At 43.4% G+C, this 20,494-nt stretch overlaps 1 non-coding gene across 1 annotated transcript; it reads left to right on the forward strand.

The window, feature by feature from the left end:
• Positions 1 to 2,523: 2,523 nt before the first annotated feature.
• On the forward strand, positions 2,524 to 2,596 carry trnar-acg (transfer RNA arginine (anticodon ACG)). The gene has a single exon. It is a non-coding gene; the product is annotated as a tRNA-Arg (tRNA).
• Positions 2,597 to 20,494: the final 17,898 nt, after the last annotated feature.

The raw sequence follows: 20,494 nt of genomic DNA on the forward strand, positions 1-20,494 counted from the left end.
ACAGACATACAGACAGCATCATTGCAATACCTGGCCAAATACCCCGTGAGGGGCAAGGTAATAAGAGTAAATTACACTATACAATAGTACACACTTTCCAAGGATGTCTCACATGCAGTAGATTCATTTTCTATACTGTGTTCATTTATTCTTTGAAAATCAATTACCTTAGGTGACTGGGCCATTGGTGATGCAGTGGGAGAGTGGGCTGTGGATTTTGGTGATACTTCAGAAGTGGGTCCTGAAGTGGATGACCACCCAGCTATACTACCTACTACTGGTGAAGTAGTAGGAGTAGTCATCGAGTCCACGACTTTCCTCATGCCATAAACTAATCCTGGCACTTGTCTTTAACTCACTCTAGTGACCTCATTTTTTACACTACAGACAAAAAAATTACATCAGTGTGTTCAGGAGACCCTTGTGGTGCTCACTGTGAAAGAACTTTGTGAATATCTTCTTCCGTTTTCATGTAAATCCCCATTGTTTGGGGGGTCCCCCCTGAGGAAAAACTGCCCTTTTTGTGTGCTTCTCTGTCTCTCTGTTCGCAGCGCGCGGGTGGGGGAGGGGATGCTCGCTCTCACACACACACACACACACACGGGAGGGAGGGGCTGCTCCCTCTCAGAGAGACACAGGCTTGTAGCTTCATGGCAAGTCACACATTCACACAGTACAGCTCAGCTCCAGCAACTGTGACTGCTACGCGCACTGCATCACTCTCACAATTTCCCGCAGGGGAATTGTTGACTCTAGATTTTAATGGGTACCTCCTGAAACAGGTGAAAAGTAGCCAAGCTGTTCCACAGCAGATCTGCAAACAGGTAGTAATGGCCCGCGCATTCCCCCGTTTAGCAAAGCAATTTCTAGCAGATGCACCAGCAGAGGTTAAAGAGTTTTGCAAAGACATGAGACCTGGAAAGCACCATGTCAAGAGGTTCAGTGAGGTGACAGCCATTGGCTCACCACAATTAAGAGTAATCTCTGCCTGTGACCAGGCTGCCATCCACAAAGTGAAGGATATTCCAACAAAGACTACTGTTAAGTACTACAGGAGAATGGCTGTAAATGGAGAAATTGTTCATGGCCATACTTACACCAAAACAAAACAAAGAAACAACTCTGTTGTGCTTTTGAAAGATGGGAGTATTTTTAGAATTTCCCACTTCATTGACACTGGTGATGATTGTTTATATGCCATTGGAAACCATGGAAATTGCACAAGTCAGAGGTTTGCCAAAGGATCAATCGTCAAAACCTCTCTGAATTACATGTCAGCTATCCATTTTCCCACAGGCTTTCACAAAGCCATCAACACTGTACAGATAGTTAAGCCATGTATGTATATTCAGTGTACTCAGTCCAGCCCAGTTGTTTGTCGATTAATAAAAACACATTACTGTAAATGATGGAATTAATTAATTGTGTATATCAGTTGTAATATGAAATTATACAGTACATGTTATAAGGGAATATGTGCATAAAATGTTGTATTTCTTCAATAAAGTGACAAAATACAGTGTATAGCTGCTTTCTTCTTTCTATTATTGCAATCAATATATGTTTGACCTTTGTGACCTATGACCTTTGTAATAATTAGGACTTTGCAGAGTGAAAATCTGTTTACAGCATGTCAGATGTTCATATGCTTTATCAGTGGGAGAGATGCTGACAGTGCTCTTTAATGTTTTTAAGGTTGTATATTTGCATTCCCCCATGCCGCCCAGCAAGCTCTCTCCTCTCTTCACCCACTCCCAGTGACACACACACACACACACAAAGTGAAAGGCCTACAGCAATTGTCATGTGGTTAAAATGAAGTTTCTCTGACATTTGTAAGGATATTGTATGACGGACTAGTGACATATACAGCCTTTGCAGGTTGCAAAGTTTTATATGTTTCATGCTAAACATATTTTACAAAAATCCTATAGCTGGTTTCACTGTCATATACAAATCTTCTAGAGTTCAGATAAAACATGTAAAAATAGTATATGATTTGTCTATATCTTTTCCGTATGGGCGGACAAGTTAAAGTTCAATACATGCGGAAGGAGTGAGCACTCTCAGCAAGGCAAAGCCGGGCGTGACAGTATGTGCTCTAATTGCCATACCAGTGAGCCTGGCACTTTGGTCAGGTTAGCCATAGAGATTTTCTGAAGAAAGCAAAAGTAACATGAACCTGCTTTCCTCCACACATCTCATGCAACCATCTCAAATGTTGAGCAGGATCCTGCAGACATGAAAAGTCAAAACTTTGAAAGATATAAATTCCAGTGGCACATAAGCACTTTTGTGTGAGTCGTCTGGCTTTGTCTGGTATGATTTTCGCTTCGCTTGTGAGAGGTCCAAGGTTGAAATCCTGGATAAGCCCAGGGTTGACCTTAAATTGTTCACCTGTTAGAAAAAAAAATTAAAGGAATGCTGGCTGCATCGTTCTTAAAGTGCTGGTCTCATGAAAATTGCATCATAATATCTCTGGCTTTCTGTGTGTGATGTGCTCAAATAGGCTGCAAAGTTATAGGGCCAGTGGCGCAATGGATAACGCGTCTGACTACGGATCAGAAGATTCTAGGTTCGACTCCTGGCTGGCTCGAAAATTTTAAAGGGTGGCACAGTGGTGTAGTGGTTTGCACTGTTTCCTCACAGCAAGAAGGTTCTGGGTTCAGTGGCTGACACGGGCCTTTCTGTGTGGATCATGTTCTCCCCATGTCTACATGGGTTTCCTCGAGGTGCTCTGGTTTCCCCCACAGTCCAAAGACATGCAGTTAGGTTAACGTGGGGTGGCCTTGGGCTGAAGTGCCCTTGAGCAAGGTACCTAACCCCGGGTGCTCTGGTGTGGCTGCCCACTGCTCCGGGCGTGTTTGCGTGTGCTCACTGCTTCAGATGGGTTAAATGCAGAGGATGAATTTCACTGTGCTTGAAGTGTGCATGTGACAAATAAAGGTTTCTTCTTCTTCTAAGTTAGCATATAAATAAAAAAATTCGTTCAAAAATACATTTTTGCATATGAATTCTGCTCCAAAAATCACTAAAAGCTTGTCCGCCATTATTAGATCGCAGCGATTTACAGGTTAGCGGTGCTGCATGCGTGACATCATGTGCACCAATGCCTTTTTTTGTGTCCACATGGACTCTATACTATTCTCTGCAGTGGCGTCCATTCTTGAAACTAATTCTTTTGAAAGAGACAAAAAGGCTCTTCAAATTCATCCTCAATCTTTGGTTGGTTGTCTGAGGATGATTTAGAACCTATAGCCACGGAGAAAGAGGTGGACAAATATACAAGCCAAGTTGCTCGTGAAGAAGAAGAGCAACAGGGGGGCAGCCAAGATGGCATCAGTGTAATATGTGATTTGTGTAGCTCCGCAACATGATGAATGAAACCTAATGTGCTGAATTGCTAAATATGCTTAAGGGCTGATTAGAATGAACCTAATTGATAAACTAAATAGCGACTACAAGGAACTCGCTCAGAAACAATTTTTTAATCCTTGTTTTCTTTCATTTTATTCACTGTTATCTAGCTTGCGCCTTGAGTTAACCATTCAGTGAACCTGCTAACTAAAGGAGAAGTGAACATAAGTTGGTAAGCATACTTGCTACTTTTTTCAGGTTATTCGTCAATATGGAAACAGAGGAAGATAGCTGTGCTGTAATGGATTTCTATGCCAGAAAGTCTCTGAGTGAAAAGTTTGAACCAGATGCTTTACAAGACGGAATGGAACAGTGTTTCGTGCCACTACCAGAAACTCCGAAACCACGACCAGCCAAAAAGTCGAAGACGCGTGCCAATGACGAGGATTATAAAGAGGCTGTGCCCATCGTGCTTTTGCTAATAATAATGGAAAGAATTGAAAAGATGCAAGAAGAATCTTTCAAACGGCTGCAGTCACTTGAGGCAAAGGTTAAAGATAAGACAAATCCCATTAAAAGTGTCACCGACGTCGTTGATTCTATGGGGAAACAGGTAGAAGACGTGACAAATAAAGTCGTCGCCTTACAAAGTAAAGTCCACATCTTAGAAAAAGAGAACAGTGTCCTCAGAAACAATGCAGCGACCTGGATGCCTATAAAAGAAGATGGAATCTACGAGTGTCTGGCATTCCGGAGCAAGCAGGTGAGAAAGTGAAGAATATCATTGCTGACATTTTCGAACACGTCTCCCTGGACATCGTGGACCAGCTGGCTTACTCAGTGGACATTGCTCACAGATTAGGTCCCTGCTCTGCAGAGGTGCGCTCCAGCCATTGCATCATACAGTAGTTCAATTCCTGTCACGAGCACACAGGGACATTGGCAGTGGCATTTCCAAAACCCATGGGCAGTCCTGAGATCACTGAAATATGCACAACTCACAACAAACCCAAGGAAGTGTGCAATTTGGTGGGTGGAAGTACAGTATCTGGGCTTTCACTTGGGTCATGGGCAGGTGCGTCCCTAAATTGATAAGAATGCAGCGATTGTGGCCTGCCCAAGACTCAAGACCAAAAAGGGGTGAGGCAGTTCCTGGGGCTGGCTGGCTATTACAGGAGGTTTTTCCTAATTTTTTTTACTTTACCAGCCTGCTGACTGAGCTCACTAAAAAGGGAGCACTAGAGCTCAGCTAGTGAACAGAGCAACTGTGCAATGGAGGACGGAGCCATGCAAACGGGCTTTTTCACAGATTGGAATATTGTTTCTCCAAGACCCTCGGTGTAAACATAAATACACAAACAAAACAAGCATTGATTTAAAAAAAAAAAGCACACACACACAATACCACACAAGCAGAAACAGCGCAAATTGTATTAGTGCAAATGGTAATAGTAACATTGCAAAATGGCTAAGGACTTAGTGTTGCCACACGTCCAGGTTTTTCCGGGATTGTCCCGGTTTTTTTGTGGAAAATGGAAAATGTCCAGGAAAATGGAATAACCTTCCCGGGACACGTTTTGTCCCGGTTTTTTACTTCCTCACATTATCCCCCATTGAAATAAACACAAATCATTAATGTTTCTCGCAGCCACTTAACATATTAATAGTTTTCACGTAAGCGGGCATATTGTAGGCAGCTACTTGTGCGGCCTCACCGAATGTTTGCGCACGCAGCCAGTCGCCGTTGCTAGGTGATCGTGGTCAATACAACGGCGGCCGCGCGAAATCAAAGATACTGGAATACCGTAATACCAAACAATAGGTGAGAGTTCCCTTGGTCGGTGCGCGAGTAGGCTGGCTGTCTACTTCCTATGTTCTGATTCTGATAAAGGCTGGTTCTAAAGCCTGGGCCAATTTCATCAATAAATGAATCATTAAATAAATCATTAAATATATCAAAAAAGAATGCCTGAACACTGGCGTGAGAAATGAATAAATCAGTTGTCCCAATACCATAGCACCTCTCTCTTGTGATTAAAACAAAGGATTAGGGCTATTTGGTATGATACGGTAGTCTAACTTTTAAAGTTCAGTTCTCCAGAGAAAAGGCTAAAACAACAACGAAGCAGACTGAGAGAAATTATATTGATTATATTTGTATTATTTTGATTTGGAAACGGAATGGGAGGAGAGACTCTTCAGGGGGCTGTTAGCCTACTATTAAATATTTGTTAAAAAAAATACTGGCGTCCAAATAAGATCATTCCTATATGAAATTATTTTTTGTAATAATATTTGTGGTAGTGCCCATTTAAGGGTTAAGAAGACAAAATGAATTTTAACTAAACGCCTAACTGCACCAGTTGAACTGTTTTATTTTTAAACGTGAACATTCACATAAGGCATAAGGCATCGTAGATGTGCGTGTCCGCAGCCCTCAACCCCCGCGCTTGTACGTGCGCGCAGGCGCGGCCGCCGACCGATGTGTCCCGGTTTTTTACAACTCAGATGTGGCAACCCTAAAGGATATGGGAGTATCTGCAATATGCAAATCATGATCCATTTACAGGATGAGTCGTGAGCAGATGTTGAGGCGAGGAAGTGTCATAAAGTGACAAGTGCTTTATTACTTGACAATACTACAGATGGATTTTAGTAACAGACTGAGTTATTTGGAGATAGGGGAGAGAGAGAGAATTCAGCATCCCAACAGCATGGTATATAAAGCTGTTCGCCAGTCTGGTGGAGCTAGCTTGGAGGCTCTGGTACCTTTTTCCAGAAGGCAGGGGACTGAAGAAGGTGTGTGAAGGGTTAGTAGGTCTATGTTTTGGTTGTACATGGCTCCCTGCATCACGGTCCCAGTCTGTAATATCAAAACAGTTCTGAAGTGCAGAAGTAGCACCTTCTGGCTGCACACGTATCGCTTTCAGAACTGATTCGGTCACTTTCGCCCTTGGCCTGTATGCTGGCTTTAGCATAACTGTGATATGGTCAGAGAGTCCGAGGTGGGGGACGGGGGCAGCCTTGTATGCTCCTTTGTTGTTAGTGAAATCAAGGTCCAGTGTATTATTTCCTCTTGTAGGGAAATCAACATGTTTGTGTAGCTTGGGTAAAACAGACTTTGGATTGGCATAGTTAAAATCCCCAGCAAGAATAAGAAATCTATCTGGGTGGGCTGGCTCTTGCTCACTGATAGCTTGGTACAGTTCATTTAGTGCTGCCTCTCTGTTGCTGTTATTAGTGCTGGGTGGAATGTATACAGTTACTAACAAAATAGCTGTAAATTCCATCAGCAGGTAAAAAGTTCAGCACTTCATAATCATAAACTCCACCAGAGCTGAACAGTGTTTAGAAACCACTATCATATCCTGACACCGAGCATTGCTTGGTCTTACCTCCCACTTCCCAGGCTCCATCAGCTATGTGGCACATTAGCCAGTCTAGCTGTATGGCGGAATCCGGGATGATGTTATTTAGCCATGTTTCTGTGAAAATACAAACACATTTTCTTGTGTCGCACTGGGTGGCTCTCAGAAGGTGTACATGGTCCATCTTATTGTCTATGGAATGAACATTGGCAAATATGATGGATGGTGCTGCTGGTCTATTTGGATGAGCCGCTAGCCTAGCCCATGTCCCTCTGCACTTTCCCCTTTCCTGCTTCCTCTCACAATGCCTGCAGTGCCCCCTCTCCTGATAGGAAACAGTACTTGAAGTCAGTGACGTTGTGATCTGGCAGAGTAGGCTGAGGCTCTAGAGATTTTGTTCTTGTGCTGCTTGTCAAGCTGTGTTCACTTGTTCTGCCAATATTCAACAGAAACTGGCGACTGTACTTGTGTCTTAACATATACAAACATGTAGACATAGATGAAGAAACATTTCAAAACACCATGTTATTGGGTTTGCGAGGGACTGCTGCATCCGTACCGTACATGCCACCATCTTGAAACCATCTAATAACCATTAGATAAACCAACTTTTTTTTTTTTAGTGTGTTGCAGGCATCAAATTCTGAGTTTGTTTATATTTATAAAATACAATTAAGTTGGTGAGTAAAATTTTTGAAAATCTCATCTTTGTCATCTTTGTCCTTTTGTCAGTTAAATAAAGGTTCACATGAATTAACACATCACAGATATTTGTGTTAATTGCTTTTTGGAAAATATCTCAACTTTTCTGGAAATGGGGTTAGTATTAGTCCATATGGAGATTATAACTAGGGGGCGGGTCACTCTGTGTAATCATCTGACAAGGCTGTTCCTGATTCGCTGAGTGAATCTACAGCGCTGGGCTCATTCAGTTTGCCCAAAGCCTCATTTTATATCATTGTTTATTTTTCTTTTCTTCTTCTTTATGATGGTGCTGTTGTACTTGGCTTCACAAAAGTCCAAAATAGCAATCTTTAAAACATTTGAAAATGTAGGAGAATAGACTGTCTAGGTGGAATTCGATTCCACAAATCAAGTCCCAAATTTAAAAAAGCTATTAAATAATAATCCTGTGGCATAGGTCACTTTTGGAGATTGTGTAGAAGGTTATTACAAATTTTTTGACACCTTTGAAATAAATTTTCGACCTTCCTACAATTTTATACCGCAATAAAACCCCTTAAGCCTAATTTCCACTAATTTTGTTGCAATATAGTACCCTACCACCGGGTGGCCATTGTCACAGACTAGGTTCCTGGAATATTCCAAGAACCTAGTTTGTGGAATTTCAGACTGCTTTTTTGGAACTTGCTCCAAACTCCATTCTGATAGACTGGGGCACCAACCCTGGCCCTAAGCCACACCCCCCAGACTCGGTTTCTGGGTTCCAGACTAGTTTTTTGGAACTTGCTCCAAACTCAATTCTGATGTGCTGACATGTGCCACCAGACCATAAGACACTTCACCACACTCTTTTCTTTGGAAAACAGACAACTTTATCAGGAAAAACCCTTATATCTCGCTCCCTGAAAGACATTGGAGGAAACTTTCACCACAGGGTCGTACAGACTGGGCTCCTCTATCAAATGCCATTGCTATTACACTAGACTTGATATCTGGAATTCAGACTTGATATCTGGAATTCAGACTTAATTCCAGATATCAAGTCTCAATTCCATATATCAAGTCTCAATTCCAGATATCAAGTCTGAATTCCAGATATCAAGTCTCAATTCCAGATATCGAGACTCGATATCTGGAATTGAGACTTGATATCTGGAATTCAGACTTGATATCTGGAATTGAGACTTGATATATGGAACAAAATAGGGTTGTGACTTGATATCTGGAACCTGGACACCAAAAAACATTTTATTGCAATTCAATAACTTTAATGCACTTCCATATCTTTAATAAGCCAAAAAAACTTTAAAGAAATACAATAACATCAAACATTTCAAAACACACTTTTAATAGAACAGTATGGAACAGAAGGTCATGGGGACACTTCGGGCTTGTTCTCCCACAGCCCTAAATCCTCCTGGGGAAAGTTGTTAGGAGCATGTTTCAGGCCATTTGGAGTGTATTGATACGTGTTTTGGAGACATGAACAATTAAATTTGATATTGAACTCTTATACATATATATAATACAAACATACTTTCATACATACATACATACTGTGACAGGGACCGTTCTTGTACTCGCATGAGTGGCCAATGAGCTCCTTAGAGCGTTAAACGTTGGTGGGGGTGCGGGGAAGCCCAGGTCCAGCCAGGTTCTCTTAAAATCCTCCAAGAGGAGTGGCGTCCTCCCCCCAGCACTACTGGAAAAAAAGAAGGGGCCTCCCCAGCCCTGCAGGTCCTCCCTCCTTTTCATCCAGGTCTTCATCATGCGGTAGACATTGGCGTGCACAGGCACCCTGGCATCGCCAATTGTGCGGCGTGTCTTGTGCTCCTTCACCTGTATGAGGACACGATGAGTAAAACAGACATATTACATTACATTACATTACACTTATCCAAAGGGGCGGTTAAGCCACGGCTGCCCCATATGTCCAATATATGAAATATATTGTTTTTAAAATATATGAAAGAGCTTTACTAAACACATGAATGGAGATGAAAACATACGTATATCACGTGGCACTGCCCCGCTTCCCGAGCCTCTAGGACATCAGTCCCCCTCATGTTTTTCAACACTGTGATCCTGTGGCCAGTCTCACTAATTATCAGCCCCGCCAGCAGGGCAAGAAATCTCTGAATTTGGGGCCTTTTTTTGGTTGTCACAGCTTTCTCTAAGAAAATGTAAATAAAATATTACAGGAAAAAATATATGCATAAACAATTGTAAGTCATTAACACCCTTATAATTTTGGATATGTAAATGTATGTATAGACTTACTGAAAAATTGGGGCAGGAGCTTGTTGGCCTTTTTAATGAAGCTGCAGTGTACAGCCAAGGGGAGGACATTTTCTGGAATGCAGAATAGAATAGAACAGAATAGAATAGAATAGAATAGACAACCTTTATCATCATTTCAAAAGTATATTGAGATTTCAAAAGCTTCACGGTACAGTGCACACATGAATAGGACTATATGGGAAATATATCTATTAAATATTAAATGAAATTAATCTATGTTTGCAGTCTACAGATTGGGCCCTGACACAGTAATGACCTTACCGGATTTGTTGCGCCTGACAGACACCACGTGCGACGTCACGCTGCCCCTCAGATTTCGTAGCTCTCTAGAGAGCTCATCTTTGAGACCCTCTATGGATCTCTGTGAGAGCCGGACACCCCCCGGCCACGCCCTTCCCACCCACTTAAGAAAATCCTTGGTATCAATAATTTTCTTTTTGACCGTGGTGGGCTTCAGGCTGGATGCAACCCATGTTCTCACAGCTCTAAAAAAGTTAAAAAAGACAATTTTTGGGGATTTGACACAAATGACAACTTCTTTGACACACATGACCACATAAGTGATCATCACAACATTCATTACATTGACATTACACTTTTTTTATCAGAATAGATTCAACCTTGTGATTGCTCAGTATAAATACAGGGCAATGAAATACTGTTTACTGCACATTTAACAAAACAGTACTTACTCCCGGATCCTGCTGTGGTCGCGCAGATATAACAGGTCAGCATGTGGCACGTCGCCCACCGCACTGTTAATAAGGAACTGGCGCACCGACTGCACGCGCTGCTGCGTGTTGCTCTGCTCTTTGCATGTGGCATTCTCAGTGGTGATGCGTCCCTTATATTTTGAGAGGAGTATTTCTACAAAAATGCAGCAGGAAGTTAACAATAAATTACATTACCCTTTGCTGATGGTTTTTTCCAATGCGATTTACAGTTAGGGTTAGGCCAATAGACTTGATTTGTGGAACCGACCCTATTGCGGGGATAGGTGACTTGGAACCAATCTTGTTACAGTCCCTGGAGCAATGTGGGGTTGGGTGTCTTGCTCAAGGGCACTTCAGCCATGGATCGAGGTGTAGGGAGAAGTAGGGGTGGGGTTTGAACCTACAACTCTCTGATCTTAACTCCACCTCCCTAACCATTAGGTCACAGCTGCCTCCGTTTAGCAAGGAAATGAATCTTTGGAGAGCTGTGGGGAAAAAAGCATTTAAAAAATATACAAACCATATCCAGGCTCTCCACTGTCATCTTCAGTGGCAGCTTCCCTCCTCTTCTGAAACTTCACCCTCTTTTTTTCTTTTTTCCCCATAAGGAGCTTGATTTTAGCCCGAAGCAGAATGTTGTTATGGCGGAGGCGCCGGATTGCCTCTTCCCTTGCCCGACACCCGGGGCATGAGAGGATGGAGCGTCCTTTTGCGGGTGCCGGTGCAGCAGAGGAGGTGGCAGCAGGACCGGCAGGGGCATCACGGGAGGCAGCAGGACCGGCAGGGGCATCACAGGAGGCAGCAGGACCGGCGGGGGCATCGGGGGAGGCGGCAGGACCGGCGGGGGCATCAGGGGAGGCGGGCGGGATTGGGTCAGCTGGCGCCTCCCTGAGATCTTCTTCTGTGATGTCCAGCTGGCTGACCATTGGAAGAACCGGGAAAGTCAACCTCAGAGCCCTGAGGCCATCAAGTGCTTTTTTTTGTATCCCCTGGTTGTACATGTCCTTCCGTTGTTCAGCCTAATAAAGAATGGTAATAAGTGTGTAGTGATTTAAACAGAATTGTTGTCTCATCTTGTCAGAATTCTTTTGTGTACAATTATATTTTTAAAAAGCTCAATGTCTCAATGTCATGTTTCTTATGTGTGTGCAAATATCTGGGCAAAAAGCTCACCGTCCAGTTCTTGTGTGACTGGAGGAAATGTTTGTCCAGCCGGACATATTTTATCTGGCACTCCATACAATAGAGTCTTCCCTTCACTCCTCTGAAGTAAATAAAGAGAAATATAACTTAAAAAACTTAAACTCATAAAAACATATAAAAACATCAAATGCTATTATATCAGACATTGAGTTGATACAATATTGTTAAAAAAAAAAAAACTCACCGCCCACTCGTGTACAACATTAATAGGTCCAGCTCATCATTGTTTACCACATGATGGCCTTTCCTGAGGTGTTGGCGGAGGTATTTGTGGTCCACATCGCATAATGGACACAGCGGCATGCTAAAATATGAATAAAAAGTAGTTACACGTGATAACATACGATTCCCTAGTCTTGAAGTCCAACAGATATTCCATTCCAGAAAAATGTGTACACAATAGATTATGTTCCTTACTTCAAGATTAATCTCCTAACTGACTAAACAGTCCAAAAATATTGTCTACATAAGAGACCCTGTGTTTGACTTACCTCTCCTTTGTTTGTGAAAGAAGTGTGTGGGGGATGGGCAGTAGCAGCAGAGAGCTTCTTCAAAGAAGTGTGTGGGGGATGGGCAGTAGCAGCAGAGAGCTTCTTCTAAGGCTACGTTTACACTAGACCGTATCTGTCTTGTTTGCTTCGCGGATGCACTGTCCGTTTACATTAAACCGCCTGGAATCGCCTGGAAACGGGAATACGCCAGCGTCCACGTAATCAATCCAGATCGTGTCAGCTCCGGTGCTGTGTAAACATTGCGAATACGCAGATACGCGGATACACTTGTGCTGAGCTCTAGCTGGCGTCGTCATTGGACAACGTCACTGTGACATCCACCTTCCTGATTCGCTGGCGTTGGTCATGTGACGCGACTGCTGAAAAACGGCGCGGACTTCCGCCTTGTATCACCTTTCATTAAAGAGTATAAAAGTATGAAAATACTGCAAATACTGATGCAAATACTGCCCATTGTGTAGTTATGATTGTCTTTAGGCTTGCCATCCTTCCACTTGCAAGTAGTAAGTGATATGCTCTGGGATCTCACACACAGCGGCTCAGTCCCGAATCGTGGCTTGTGCACTTCACTCGCGCGCTGTGTGAGCTGCACAGGGCCAGAGTGCGCACCCTCCAGAGGGCACTCGCTGTTCAGGGCAGAGTGATTTGGAGCGCAGGATGCCTGCAGAGCCGAGCGTATCCGCGTATTGGCGTTGCTGTGTGCACGGCTAACGGTTTTAGTGTAAACGCGAATCATTTTAAGGATGATCCGCTGATTCGACGTAATGTAAACGTAGCCTAAGAAAGTCAGAAAAGTCATTTCTGATGGGATATTGTGTTTCAGCATCCCATATAAGCCCTGGGAGTGGAAAAAAAAAATTTGGATGATTTTAGGCCCACGGTGTCGAGTAAGGGTATTAGGCCTTTGACCCATCCGTAGGGGCTGGCAACGAGGCCAATTTTTTTTTTTCAAAAATCCGTTAAATATGGTTACCCTGAGCCCCACGCATCCTTTTTTGTACACATACAACTTTCAGCCTGCAAAAGGGCTCGCTCTGAAGTGAAGGAGTTCCAACAGCCAAATATCGGGTTAGGGAAATAGACTTCATTTCCGGAACGAATCCTAACCTAACTCATTGCTTAGACTTGCAGGTTGGAATTTCATTTTCCCTCCAAAAACGGTCAATTTTTTGGGGCCTAGGTTTCGCGCCTTTGGGTTTTGGTAGAGTAGCCGGGTCTGTCTGGCCCTATGGTAAAAGTTTTCTCGGGTGTCTTTCGTGGACCGAGTTATGGGCCTTTTTCCTGATAAAGTTGTCCGGTTTCCCAAAAAAACACCTTGGGGGCATGGCTTAGGGTCCGAGGGCACGTCCCAGCACGTCAAAATTGAGTTTGGACCAGGTTAGGACATTGGACTTCAATTCCGGAATTAGGCCTATTGACAGTATCCTATACCCGGAACGAGGCCTAACCTTTCAAAAACATTTTTTAAAAATCATGTCTCCAAACTAGGTACCAATAGACTCCAAATGGGCTGAAACGTGCTCCTAACACCTTCCGCTGGGAAGTTTTTTGGCAAGTGGGACTCGGGGAAATTTTCACTACCGGCCTTCCATTGAAATGAATGGGTTAGGGTTTGTTTTTGAATAACTCTGAAACTAAAGGTCCTACGGCTTCGCGGATGCCTCAGCCACGATCGGGGACCCCAAATTAGGGTGTGCGACGATTTTGAAGCCGCGGGGACATTCGGGTAATTTTTCACGAATTTTTTTACACTTTTTTTCTGACCTTTCACCTTTGGGCGTATCTCGGGACAGGAAGGTGCTAGAGACTCGGTTCCAAGTCAGGCGCGCTCAGCGCCCTCGATTTGGGGGGGGGGGGTAGACTTGATTCCGAGTCAATAGCACCTTTTCCTGATTTTTTTGTGAATATTTTCAACTATTTTTATGAGGCCTTTGGCCGAGTGCGTTTTGGGGCGCTGTTCCGGACAGGAAGGTCGTACAGATGTCAGACAAGTATCCCCCGTTTCGTCTTGCTAAGGGCTATCTACTGATACCACATTTGTTACGATTTGACCGCGTTTTAGGTGCGAGACGGTAGGCCACGCCCCTGTGGTTCGGCCCCCGAAAAACATGGGAGGAAAGTTTTGCCACAGGTTCGTACAGCCCGGCCTACTGTACCAAAATCCAGCGGCGCGAGACCCTAGCCTGAAAAGGCGGGGCCTTCCATTGAAATGAATGGGTTAGGGTTTGTTTTTGAATAACTCTGAAACTAAAGGTCCTACGGCTTCGCGGACACCTCAGCCACAATCGGGGACCCCAAGTTAGGGTGTGCGACGACTTTGAAGCCGCGGGGACATTCGGGTAATTTTTCACGAATATTTTTACACTTTTTTTCTGACCTTTCACCTTTGGGCGTATCTCAGGACAGGAAGGTGCTAGAGACTCGGTTCCAAGTCAGACGTGCTCAGCGCCCTCGATTTAGGGGGGGCAGACTTGATTCCGAGTCAATAGCTCCTTTTCCTGATTTTTTTGTGAATATTTTCAACTATTTTTATGAGGCCTTTTGCCGAGTGCTTTTTGGGCCGCTGCTCCGGACGTGAAGGTGCTAGAGACTCGGCTCCAAGTCAGGCGCGCTCAGCACCCTCGATTTAGGGGGGGGGGGGGGGGGTAGACTTGATTCCAAGTCAATAGCACCTTTTCCTGATTTTTTTGTGAATATTTTCAACTATTTTTATGAGGCCTTTGGCCGAGTGCGTTTTGGGCCGCTGTTCCAGACAGGAAGGTCGTACAGACGTCAGACAAGTATCCCCCATTTCGTCTCACTTAGGGCTATCTACTGATACCACATTTGTTACAATTTGACCACGTTTTAGGTGCGAGACGGTAGGCCACGCCCCTGCGGTTCGGCCCCCGAAAAACGTGGGAGGAAAGTTTCGCCACAGGTTCGTACAGCCCGGCCTACTGTACCAAAATCCAGCGGCGCGAGACCCTAGCCCGAAAAGGCGGGCTGTGATTGTTCAAAATCAAAATTCCAACAGGCAATGTCTAAGCAATGGAGGCCTCAACTCAAGTCCAATGTCCTAACCAAAATAAGACAATGTTGAAGCCAAAAAATGAAATATTATACTGATTTTTTTTTTTTTTTGAAAGACAGGAGGGCTTAGTCCTGCTAGTCCACAAGCTGCCTCTGGTGATTATACAGTTGAAGATTACTGGGGAAAAAATTCTCCTCGTCTTTCTCTAAATCTTCAACTGTCCAGTTTCAGTGAGTCTATCGCCATTGTATCCTCAGATTCCGGTTCTTGGCTGACAGGACTGGAACTTGATGTGGTCTTCTGCTGTTGTAGCTCATCCAACTTAATGTTCGATGTGTTGTGCATTTTGAGATGGTTTTCTGCTCACCATGATTGTAAAATTTGGTTATTTGAATTGTCAGAGTGTAACACTTTGGCAGCTTGTGTAATTTCTAACAGCTGGAATACAGATATCACATTTCTGTATATTGTATATATCAGATACTCACTGTGAATGTCTGAAATTCCTCGTGGTGTTTGCTATTCAGTGGGGCATAGTGGTGTTTTCTCTGTTTCAGATTAGGTCAGGAAAAAGTGCAGACATTCTCTTTTCATTTAATGTTTTGGTTTATGATTGTGCTGTTACTCACCTGAAAGCTTTTAGTATCAGCAGCTTGTTTCATTTCCCAATATATAACCAAAAAAAATATATCTGGTGTTTGTTCTAATTAATGTCTATTATGACCCTGTAAATATTGTTGAAATCATGTATGTTGTTTGACATGTCACCTGATATCAACAGTAAATATGCTCTGAGTAATGTAAAAACCCTGCCCCAATATGGTGGTGTGACTAACTGCCTCCTAAAGACATTTTACAGGGCCATGATACTTCATTAATTCTCTGTAGATACTGAAATACTGCATGAATGGAGGTAGATATAACATGTCTGCATAACTCTAAATAATTTACATTTAAGTCAGGTAATGTGGTTTCTTCACTGCTGTGGATTTTCATGCAGTGTTGGTTGTCCCTGTCTCTTTGTTTCTGTTTCCTTTGCAGCTGTGTGTAATCAAACCCAACCTCCTTGTGTGGAGGCCGCTGTGGTTTTATTTTACACAAGTCTCTGAAAGTGCTTAGATCATCCTTTACCAGATTTTAGTGTAAAATAGATACAGTACATCCAATCAGATTTGGGCTCAAAAATATATTAAACAGACCTGCAAGAGACACACATAAAGAACACATATATATATAATTCAGCCACAATAAACAAACAAGAAGACAGAGTCATCTATATCCCCTACCCTCTATACCAACTTTCAAGATATTATTTGTCACAGTTTTCAAGTTCTGCTGCAGGAAACCAACCCTACCTCTTTACACTGACCTGCAGCCCTTGGCATTGGCCCACCAGACCTTTGGTCCAGGTGAGCTAAAAATTAAAATTTCTCACATTTCTTATTGGGCGGCACGGTGGTGTAGTGGTTAGCGCTGTCGCCTCACAGCAAGAAGGTCCTGGGTTTGAGCCCCGGGGCCGGCGAGGGCCTTTCTGTGTGGAGTTTGCATGTTCTCCGCGTGGGTGTGCTCCGGTTTCCCCCACAGTCCAAAGACATGCAGGTTAGGTTAACTGGTGACTCTAAATTGACCGTGAGTGTGAATGGTTGTCTGTGTCTATGTGTCAGCCCTGTGATAACCTGGCGACTTGTCCAGGGTGTACCCTGCCTTTTGCCCATAGTCAGCTGGGATGGGCTCCAGCTTGCCTGCGACCCTGTAGAAGGATAAAGCGGCTAGAGATAATGAGATGAGACATTTCTTATTATACCTTATAAAACTAGACATGTTAAATAGTTTACTGTCTAAATTGCATTTTAATATGAGACCGGGAACATGTTCTGTTTAGTTGGTAAAGTTTGGCTCTTTGAATCCGCCATTACACGAATGCGTTCCTGGTAAGTTACTGTTCATTCAATGAAGTGACGTCATATGCAAAACACTTGAAAGTTCATGGCATTTCTGGCTTCGTCTGCTTTGCAAAGTGTAACACGTTTTTAACAATTTTTTTTTATTCTGCAACAAAACTAAAACCAAAGCATGCCTCCTCAGGGGTGTGTCCTTCAAGGCTGTTCAAGTGTAGCCGATTAAAAAAGCAGAATTTTGATCCATTGTAGCCCAAAGTCGGCAGGACACTTGTGAAACGAATGGGTTTGATTTGTACTGATGAAGAGAGGTAACTTCAAGCCAACAGGATGGTTTGGTGTCTGCTCCATACATTTTGAAAAAGATAAATTTGTCATGCAGATTCATATAGAAGGATTTGAGCGATGTCTGGTACGCGGAGCAGTTCCTACGATCTGGAAACAAAAGTCAGAAGCGCCATCCCAAAGAGCTCACCACACAGTAAGTGTCAAGCTTGCATTTAGCCTGTTGCTTGAATTTATGAGTTGTCCATCAGCATCGCCAGACCCATTTTACTGGGGCACGTGCCCCAATATATATCTGCTGTGCCCCAGTAAAATTTCCTGATCACATTTCAGAAACAGTGATGTATTTGGCACTGCGGAATCAGTTACTGCAATTACTGTTATTTTTTACTAAAACCCCGATGCTGTAGTTGAAGGAGAGGGTGTAAAGGCTGTTTGTGTTTGTGCCTGATTCAGTATTTGAAGAAGGAGGAGCTGCTTTTTGTACAACACTAGATACAGATGCTCCAGCTGTTTTGGCTATAGCACACGTGGATGAAATGCCGAAAGGAGAAGAGAGAGGTTGTTGAGAGAGTTTATTGTGTTTCCAGGCAGTATTTGATGGAAGATGGATATGATGTGTTAATAGTAGCTGAAGATACAGTATTAACTGAACAGCGCACATTTTGCTCATGTTGTGAGAGGATCTCATTCAGAGCCTATCAATACAGAAAAAGTTCTGTGTAGCTTCCAGTAGTCAATGACCATGCTGCTCCACAATGTGAGTGGTAAGATGGCAGTCAGATGGTTTCACTCCAAACAGTGCTCTAAACATGATTTAGCGAGGCTAGTGGAGCTCGTGGACACATTGCTTCTAAATTGTTGTTAACAACGCTAAAGATGTCGAGTGTCAAGCATTTGGGTGTAAAATAAACCTGATCACTGATCATTTTATGTGACATGCTTTTGTTTTTATTCACAGAGAAACGAGATCTTTGTCGACGGCAAGAATCACACTGCGATGACAACAGGATTGTTTACTAGTATCTGTGTCAGTACTGAACATGTGTTATCGAGCCGAGTAGATTTAAGAAGAAGAAGCCTTTATTTGTTACCCGTACACTCAAGTACAGACTGAATCACACAGTGAAATTTCTCCTCTGCATTTAACCCATCTGAAGCAGTGAACACACACAAGTGAGCATTGAGAACACAAACATACCCACAGCAGTGGCCAGCTATGCTACAGCACCCAAGGAGCAGTTGGGGGTAAGGGTGAAGCGTTAAAAAAAATGTTAGGAACATGTAACATCACCTTGTTAACATGCATACCAAGTTTCAAATCTGGATCATGAATAGTTTTAGATATATGGTCCAGAAATGAACATTGCTCTGAGAAACTAAGTCAAAATCAATTTTTTATGTAAAAATTTGAAAAATACTTTTTTCAAAAATCCAAAATAGCAAAAGGCACCAGTTCACATGTTGCTTGATGTGTCTGATGACACTATTGACCCTTCCCACTCACGTGACCTTCGTAAACGTGACCGCCATTTTGGACATGAAGAAATAACGGTTTATGGCACAGACCCTTTCGGTTCTCGCTCATCTAGCTGCTACAATGACTGCTTAGACTGCAACAATAATACCTAACACACATTTAAGTATCCGTCGTAAAGACGTGAAACTCGTCGAGTGATGAGTGTGTTCATTGATAAGCTAACACAATCTAAAAGTAGATATACCATCACACTGCCCTGGCGCTGTGTACAGTTTACCTTCTATGGTTTGTGCACTCACTATTTGCCATTACTTTCTCCAACCCAGTGTTCGAACTATGCCGATATTTTCGGGGGGTCCCTTTTTTTCCCTTGGGGGGGGGGTGCTTGCGCTTTCACTTGTCTCAGAGTGCGGATCTCCAAACATATGAGAAGCCTATCTTACGCACATATCACGCGGACTCCACACCTCCACACATGCATCGCGTCTGAAGTCATAACTCATCAGGGGAAATCGTGTCCGCATTGGCATGTTCAAAAAACAACCTCGCGTCAACAATGATACCACACGCAAGAAAAAAAAAAAACAGTCAGGCTACTCAACACATCTGATCCACAGCAGCACTGGAAATCATGTCAACAACCAATCTTCCATTTCAACACGCGTCAACAAACAAATGGCACCACAAACATGAACGAATCGGTCAGGCTACCGATTCCAAACCCACAGCAGATGAATAATTAAATGCATCTTACCTTAAAGCAGAATCAACCACAAAGGAAGTCTGTTGGCACACTTCCTTTCTACTAGTTTGTGTCCCCAACCTGGCAGCAGCAGTCGTTGTCATATCGGTTTATTTTATCTTTGATTTAAACACAACACTTCGGATATGCAAATGCTTCCCGTTACACACGATTGCTATGTCAATAACCATCATTTTGCCAATATTTTAGAGACCATCCATCTTCTCCGTCGGTCAGCATCTGTCAGGATCCGATAAAATGATAAATCTTGCCTTGTGTGTTGATGGTTACTACATCCAGGTGCACAACAATATAATGGCATGATGGAAGTCTTGCTGAAAGTAAAAACTTTCTTTGATGGCTATATTCCTTTCGATGCTTCGCCGTCGTTCCTCGTTGTTGGCTGTGGTAGACTACTGGTAGTTCATGTCCAAAATGGCAGCCGCATTTGTCGTGACATCACGTGGGATGGGTCAATACTATGCTATAATACTGGCCACTACGCGGTGTGTATGACTGGTAATTACTGACGCTGGCCACTAGGCGGTGTGTCATCTCATCTCATCATCTCTTGCCACTTTATCCTGTTCTACAGGGTTGCAGGCAAGCTGGAGCCTATCCCAGCTGACTGCTGGCGAAAGGCAGGGTACACCCTGGACAAGTCACCAGGTCATCACAGGGCTGACATATAGACACAGACAACAATTCACGGTCAATTTAGAGTCACCAGTTAACCTAACCTGCATGTCTTTGGACTGTGGGGGAAACCGGAGCACCCAGCAGAAACAGAGAGAACATGCAAACTCTGCACAGAAAGGCCCTCGCCGGCCACGGGGCTCGAACCCAGATCTTCTTGCTGTGACGCGACAGCGCTAACCACTACACCACCGTGCCGCCTAGGCAGTGTGTATGACTGGTAATTACTGACACTGGCTACT

This window comes from Neoarius graeffei, chromosome 1, assembly GCF_027579695.1.
Source record: "Neoarius graeffei isolate fNeoGra1 chromosome 1, fNeoGra1.pri, whole genome shotgun sequence".
Classification (NCBI taxonomy): domain Eukaryota; kingdom Metazoa; phylum Chordata; class Actinopteri; order Siluriformes; family Ariidae; genus Neoarius; species Neoarius graeffei.